General features: G+C 47.8%; 1 pseudogene; it reads left to right on the forward strand.

Moving 5' to 3' along the window:
• Positions 1 to 910: 910 nt before the first annotated feature.
• LOC144161447 (protein transport protein Sec61 subunit alpha pseudogene) lies at positions 911 to 1350 on the forward strand (annotated as a pseudogene).
• The last annotated feature ends 6583 nt before the right edge of the window (positions 1351 to 7933 follow it).

The following is a 7933-nucleotide window of genomic DNA, read 5'->3' on the forward strand; positions in this document are numbered from 1 at the left end:
CTTTGGCCTGCAGGCTGAATCAAGTCACAGACAGACAGACAGACAGACAGACAGACAGACAGACAGACAGACAGACAGACAGACAGACAGACAGACAGACAGACAGACCAAAATTTCTGCGTTTAAGTAGCCCAAGAAAGACTATCGTCTTCAATAATTATTGGTAGTCATTGTTTGTTGACAGAGTCATTTTTGCCTATAGTCGCGGCTGTTTCTCTTTCCCAGCACGCCTGCTCCGCCCTTTCTCACAGCGCTCCTGTGACCCTCCTCCAGCACTTCTGTTTCTCTTTCTGGCACGTGGTCTCCGGCTCGCACCCCTGGCTCTGACTTTCTGTGCTATTCTGTGTACCTCACAAATATTCTTTGTACCACACGCGTTCCATAAAACATCCAGATCTAAGAGTTTCGCCTTAAAATCTGTTGTCATGCCAGATGTGTCGAAGTATCGGAAGATAAGATGGCGATGTCATCATGTGTCTAGCACAGCCAGTTCTTCCATTTCAAACACCGAAGAATAGAATCCATCATTGGTTAAAATGTGGCCTAGCTAAGGCCGAATGGCATAACAATAAATTCGTGGAGACCATTTCGAGTGAGAAAAACTGTTTCTGCCCCCGGGGCTACAGTAAATGGTAACGCTGCCAGCACCATTGACGTTTCATAAAAACGACATGTCGGCAGTGCCGGGTACCGGGCATACGACCTGAGTGGGCACGCGCCTCACACAAGACACAATCAGCGCTATCGCAGGCAAGAGTCAGAAATCCACGGCAGCCGCATCGCGAACGCTGGAAACAAAGAAGAAGAAGCGGCTCTCTCTTGTGGATCGTGCTCACCGCGGCTCACCGCCGTGTATCGTGACCTCTGCGCTCTAGGGCTCATCGTCTAATCTGGGGCCTCCCCTCGGCTTGCTGACGACACACCAAAGGACCGGGCACTCTTCGAGCGAGCACAGAAGCTGCTCGGCGTGGTCATCACTATCGGCCAAGCCATCATCTACGCCATGACTGGCATGTACAGCGACCCAGCGGACACCGGTGCCGGTGTCTGCTTCGTCATCATCATTCAACTCTTCGTGGCTGGCCTCATTGTGTTTCTGCTTGACGAACTCCCCCAAAAGGATTACAGCTTGGGCTCACAGATTTCCCGCTTCATCGCCACCAACATCTGCGAGACCATCGTGTGGAAGGCGTTCAGTCCAACCTCGGTCAACACCGGCCTCAGCACGGAGGTTGAGCGGGCCATCATTGCGCTGTTCCACCTGCTGGACACTCGGGCGGACAAGGTGCGTGTCCTGCGAGATGCCTTCTACACGACCAACCCCCAAACCTCATGAACAGCCGTTCATAGGAATACTTGTAGCTGGGGTGTTTTTTTCGGAAATATATGGTCCTCGGGAGTTGCAATCAGCTTGAAAACAATGATGCCAAATACAATGAAAACCTGACGTAGCTTCTGCTTGTTTCTTTTTCTCCTTGTGGGCCCGTAGAGCGTGGGACGTAGTGGTGCCTCTCTTCTAGTGTTCGGCGTTATCGAACTATGTTGTTGCAGCTGTCGTTGCAAGGATTGCCAAGGGGCTTCACCAAGATATTCTTATAGGAATATCTGACCTTTCGGGACACGGGCGTTTCGGGACACGGACCTTACAGTACACGGGCCTTTCGGTACAGGTCGGTTCGGTACAGGGCGGTTCGGTACAGGGCGGTTCGGTACAAAAACGAATTCAGGCTAGCGCTTTAGGCCGTGACATGCGTGCGTTGACTTATAAAACAGCGCTAGAAACAGGACTACAGAAAGGGCACACAGACAGGGCGCATGCGTGCGTTGTTGACGTGGAAGTTGTAAGGGCTGTAGGACTATTCGTTGAACGGAAAATCGTAGTAGAGCAAACCGTAGTAGGGTAATTCGTCGCATGAGGCAATGGGCGATTCGTCGAGCTGACGATTCGTCGCATCGACGAATGTGTTTAAAAAACTGAACTGGTCTAGTTGGTACTGATTAATTCTTCCACTGCGCGAAACAGCCGGCTGAGGCAAATACACAACACGAACACAGTACAGACTAACAACAAAGTTTTATTGACGAAGCAAGAAATCTATAATAAAATGCCAATCCTTCGCGCCTGACCAGAATGAGCACATAGTACATTTAAGAAAACCTGAAAAATTATGCAAACGACATCCATCAAGCTTCGACGCAAGTAGTACCTCACGAGGCACTTTATGCTTCTTATCCAAAATAAAACAGAGCTATCTCCTGTTATTACGTATATTGTCACGTTGTCAAGGAGGACGCAGGGTTCTTCAAAAAACAAATTTTATTGCAGTGGACTAATACACCAGTGGAAGAATACACCAGCGTCGAAGAAGCAGTCAAGAGTGACGTTCACAGACGATCGTTGGCGAATCGAATGCCACGGAGTTTCCTCTGCACAAATTTATCTATAGTGCTGTATTTACAACGTAGATATCTATAGTTACCATGACCGGAGCTTTGTAGATAGCGACCTGCCCATCGCAGCCGGCGACAATGGGAGCAAGCGTGCCGAAAAAAATTGGTCGCCATCCAGCCCTGCGGAAGTGGATCTCCAAAGCTGTTGTAAACCACTACAAATGGTGATGGAGGAGGGTATGAAATGTTTCTCGTTGTCTCTGCGGGATTGTCGCTTGCGCTTGGATAGTGTCACTAGATAAGGGAACAGAGTACCGGCAATCTTTTCTCCTATTCTTCCGTGCCGCCGCCATGATCATTAGTCAGTTCGCATTACGTGACATTTGTTTACACTGCGATGGTTCATGGGCGCCGCCATTATGTCATTTATGCATTTTAGTCGGTCAACTCTGGTAGGCTTAGCTTGTCCTTCCTGCTCTGCCGCTGCGCGCGACTGACGTCGTTCCGAATGCGAATCAAAGATAACGTGTGTAATTACAGCATTTCAGCAGCAAAGGTGTGTCCAAAGATGCCGTTTTTCTGCATCTTCGGTATTCGCCGCGAGCTCGACACGTAGGTGGCGACAGCGTCGCGCTGCTAGTGTGGATGCTGCGCTGAGCGGCCCGTAAGAATGCACACTGTGGGCGCGCTTCGTGCCTTTTTCCCGCGTATGTGCGCACTAAAGGTGCCAACAAGAGTGGTACGTTGTAGTTCGGTTCCTCAACGTTCAATGTATAGCATGGAAGCGGCATTCAGTTTTCATTACTACGCCAAAAAAAGCGACGACTCATCGGGAATCTCAGAATGGCCGTAATTGTGACAATAAACTTGTACGCTGTGGTTCGCAGCAAGCTCGATCTTTCCAGACTATGGCTTTGAGCCTTCAATAAAAGCATTAATAGAAACAAATCAGGAAGCATCGATCTCTGAAATTCAGTTTACAACGGCAATCCCAATCGCTTTCACTGGTAGCATGACGCATTCTTGCATTTGTGGGATGCCCTGAAATGGTAACACCACTTAACTGCCCCGAAATTCTTTCTAAGAGCTTACGATACTCTAAGCCCTAAGCTCTTCTTTCTAAGAGCTTACCAACTGCACTGCACCTCCCCTCATCCGTATATACTACTGTATATATAACTATAACTCCCCTCATCTGTATATATGTCATCATAATCGTTTTCACATGTCCTACATATTGTTAACATACAGCTGAGGAGGCAGCCAGCACTCTGGTGTATGGGCTCCTGCCTTTTGGCTGCCTCTGGCTCTCAGCTGTATGGAAGTTATGCCAATAAACTCCTATTGACTTATTGACCTATTTGTGTGTTCAAAAGGCAACATAAAATTATTGAATTTTGATCAGCGCAGAGATATAAATGTAACCGCTCTAACGGGTCTTTTAAATGAAATTTTAAGTACTCTAAAAAAAGGTTTGATGAATAACGGTTTCGGATCACTTATTTACGGCTTTCGTCGCAAGTGAACTTGCGAATCGAATTGTCAACGCACGCAGTACAATCAACATCTCATGTTTAGCTAGGTTTTCGCAAAGTGACAAGCAGGTTTACAGTGTGCAAACCAAGCTTCTGGGACCTCACAGTGAGCACAAATTTTCTGTTACGGCTGCTCTGTTGACCATTTGCGTTCCTTTTAAAATCTAACAGGTGCCTGCAACAGCGAGATGTGTTTGCATTCTTGCGTATAAGGTCGCTTACGAACCCTAAAGATGGCAATAAATGAAGTTGCGCTGTTGCAGCTGTAGTAAAACATTTCCTTTTTATTTCTCGTTGCGAATCAGCGCAACGGGCTCCCGGTAACTACATTGTTTTGCAAACTGAATATTGCTTTTATCTTGGCATTTAATTCTTGAGTATTGGTTAAAAAATGAAATTCTGTGCATTTAGTTTTTTTCGGGAAGGGGGGGGTCTTGCCAACGTTGCAAGAGCAGCGAGAAGAGAACGCATGTAACGCGAAAAGCCAAACTATAGTTATAAGTATTACTTGCAATCGAAACTATACTAGGCGTCGTGTTCTGTAGCGGTGAAAAAGAAGTACGTATTTTCTAAACTGATTAACCCCCCTTTGGTCCGCGATTGTTAAGAAATTGTGGCTCGCCTTTTTCAAAATTGTATTGAAAGCAAGCATTCTGGGAAAAAAATTGAAAAAAAAAAAAACAGCGAGCCATGGCACACACCCCTCACACATGTGGGCAACAACGTATATTACGCGATTTTTTCTCTTTCTTTAAACTTAGGTCAGTCATAAGAGATTAAAACGCGACCATATTAGGCATTTGGTTATGCTGAGTGAGACACATTTCTGGACAAGGTGATTCATGCCGGGATTTGAAAATGTTAAATATGAAAATGACACACGAAATGCCGCATGACAGACGCAAACTCACAACTGCTTAATTTTACCGAGAAACCCCCTAAATACTCTTGCGCATCCATAGAAACGTATTTCAAATAATGCGTAAAATTCAACTCAGTATAAACAACGACTGTCCAAGAATGGTATTTATTTTAGAAAAGGTACGCGAAGGACACGACCACACAGGCGCTTGCGGGTGTAAAATACGTCCCCGGTAATGTATGGGCGATAGCGCACGGGTCGTGTGCAGTGTAAATGTTTTTGTTTGTTTCTTCTTTCTATAAGGACACAGCGCAATTTTACAAGGGTGTGGAATTTGCACGCGTATGCAGAGGTCTTGTCGCTGCTTACCCGTTTCGCGTACTAAATTTTTATCCTTTAAATAATCACCACGCCACTTTCAAAAAGCACCCTTCGACGTTCCCGAAACGGCAGATGACTGCACACAACAATAAGAAAAGTGCAATGTGTGGAAGCAATGTTTATAACAAGTTTCACACTCAAGCGGTGACCAGGGCGAAGATGTTTCGTGGAATTAAACCAGCGCATTAACCCGCGACGGCCGCTGATTATTGCGTTTCTAGAGGAAATGCGCAAGCAGAGGTAACTATGTCATTGCTTACTGCCAAACGAGCATACATATTGGTTGTTTTGTCGTGTGCAGCAAGCGTCTTGCGCCGTACGCAACGTGAAAAAGCAGACGACGCGAGAGCGCCATCCACACTAGGAGCGGTTCGTCCCGCCGCCGCCAGGGGCCGACTGTGTTCGTGCTCGGGGCGAATAGGGTGCATGGGGATGGGCAGTGCTTGCATTTTGGAGAGTACTGTGCAGGGTAAATAGCACACTTCCTATACCTTGCATGGGACGCCAATTCGCTCGCAGCGCCGGACAAACCCCTGGTGTTTGGGGGCGGTGCTAAAACTATGGCGGCGCGTTACAGACATGCACTGGGATAAGGTGGCACCTTAACTGGGAGACGCCATCTTAATGAGGACTGAAAAGCCGAGCGGGAAGGGGGGAAGGGGGGAAGGGGGGGGGGGGGGTGCGATTTAGCGCCAAATTCAATTGGGACGCACATGCAAGTCAAACTGAGCGAGTGGAAGATATTCAGATGGCGAATGCACGACCTTGTTCCTGTTGCGCAACGCGCCACATCATCAAAAGGGCAATTGTTTTGTTGTGATTTATGAAGTTTTTTCCGCTTGTTTTTGCACCATTTATTCTAAGTACGACATTTATTCTAAGTACGACGTTAGTGCACACAACCTAGACAAGAATAAATAGTACAGTTACTTTAATTTTTATTGCCTAAATGTACCATTCATAGAGTAAAAACATAACTTGGATATTTTGCGCTTTTAGACGCAAAGAAAAGTGTATGGCACAGCCATTCCATATGTGTCATGTGTCTTGTCTGTTCAAGGTCCGCGTAGTCTCTGTTGGTGAAATGGGCAGAACACAGCCGGTAGCTGCTGTAGATCTGTCGAGGTGGTAAATGAGCCAGGTCCCGCCTTCTCGCACACTGGAGCCAAACACGATATCTGGAACACCAACAAGCACATTTGTATATTTGGGTTAGAATGAATACTAGCTTTAAAGGGGTCCTGAAATGCCTTCCGCCGATGCATGGATGTACATGTAACCAAATAAAGCAATGTATTAGCAATCTCCTCCTGCAAGAATTTTGTTAAAGCGATGAGTATTAGCTGAGAAATCGTAAATCAAAAAGCCGCGAATTATCGTCGCGCCGTATTTCCTCCTCCTTTCAACTGTTTCTTCGCTGTTGGCCTCCCCTCCCATGATGCTCCGCTCCTCAGCGGTGACGTACTTCCGCTATTGCGCTCCCACAAACTGCCGTCTGCTACGGGCCAGCTCTTTCGGCTTTTTCATCTCTGTAGACACCATGGACACAGGCTGGAAAAGCGAACGAATGACCTGGCCGCATGTGTGCGGCCTGGCCTTGCCCTTTCGCGGTGTACGTAGCTGCAGGGCTGCAGTTGGTATCGGCGGCGAACTCGCAGCCGCGTGGGGAGAATCGTGCGCTCGTTCCCTTTGGTGCACCGCGCACTGTTTATCCAAAAAGCGCGGTCTCAGATGTGGCCCCGCTGGTGCCGGGTGCTATTTTGCGGTGGTTGTAATTCCTACTACCGGCGGCATGTGAAAAAAGACATTTTCAACCGACACAGAACCCGTGCACAAAACGCGCCGGATCGGATCGCTTTATCAGCGGCGATGAACGTGAAGGCGAAGAGCAAACCAACGCTGCACTCGATCAGCGAGAACCCGTGTTCTGACAAGCTGCACCCATGTGTTGCATTCAACACTGACGGGAAAGCGTTTGTTTGCACTTGTTTGGATAGTCGTAAAATGTCCAAACACTCCGGCACTCCGCTAGCAGATCAGCCGGCGAGACATTTCGGAAAACATTTGACAGATGGTGCCGTATGCATTAGTGTGTCGCTACACAAAACTGATGAGACGCTCTACTAAAACTCCCATCGCGGTGTCACGTAGCGGGACGCAAAAATGTAGCGTTTAGCGTATGCAAAGGCCACAAACGCTGTACTAAAACTCTATTAGCAGCAAAATAGAGTGCGTATGTGAAACCGCTTGCGTTTGCAAAGGTGCACGCCGAGCGCGTACGTTTCAAACCTAGTGGCATCGTTTAAATACACTGGCAAGCACAGTGTAACGTAGTCAGATATCAACCGTATGCTCAGGCGACAAGCAAGAGCTTGTTTTATGTGGGGCGGAGATTTCGCATAAAGGCCCGTTCGCACTTGCGACGAAAGCGAGTGAGAGCGGCAGGAATTCCGTCGCTTTGTCGCGCGACGATCGTTTTTGTCGAATGGTCGGGACAAATTTTGGTTGCGCGACAGAATTCCCGTCGCTTTCGCTCGCTTTCGTCGCAAGCGGGAATGGAAAGTTCTGCCGCTGCCGTCTGCTACGCAGCTCGGAGGCAGTAGCGGTCCCAGAGATTGGCTTTAAGGGGGGCGATTTTTTTTTTTTTTTTTGGGGGGGGGGCGATTTTTTTCCTTTTTTTTATTGTGGGGTGAATAAGAACCGCTCGTCTCCTTGCGCCAGTTCTGCGGAGGAGGTGATAACCATGCCGGCGTGTGCGTGTATG

Source organism: Haemaphysalis longicornis, unplaced genomic scaffold (genome assembly GCF_048455015.1).
Source record: "Haemaphysalis longicornis isolate Haplotype H1 unplaced genomic scaffold, Haemaphysalis longicornis Haplotype H1 scaffold_1, whole genome shotgun sequence".
NCBI lineage: Eukaryota > Metazoa > Arthropoda > Arachnida > Ixodida > Ixodidae > Haemaphysalis > Haemaphysalis longicornis.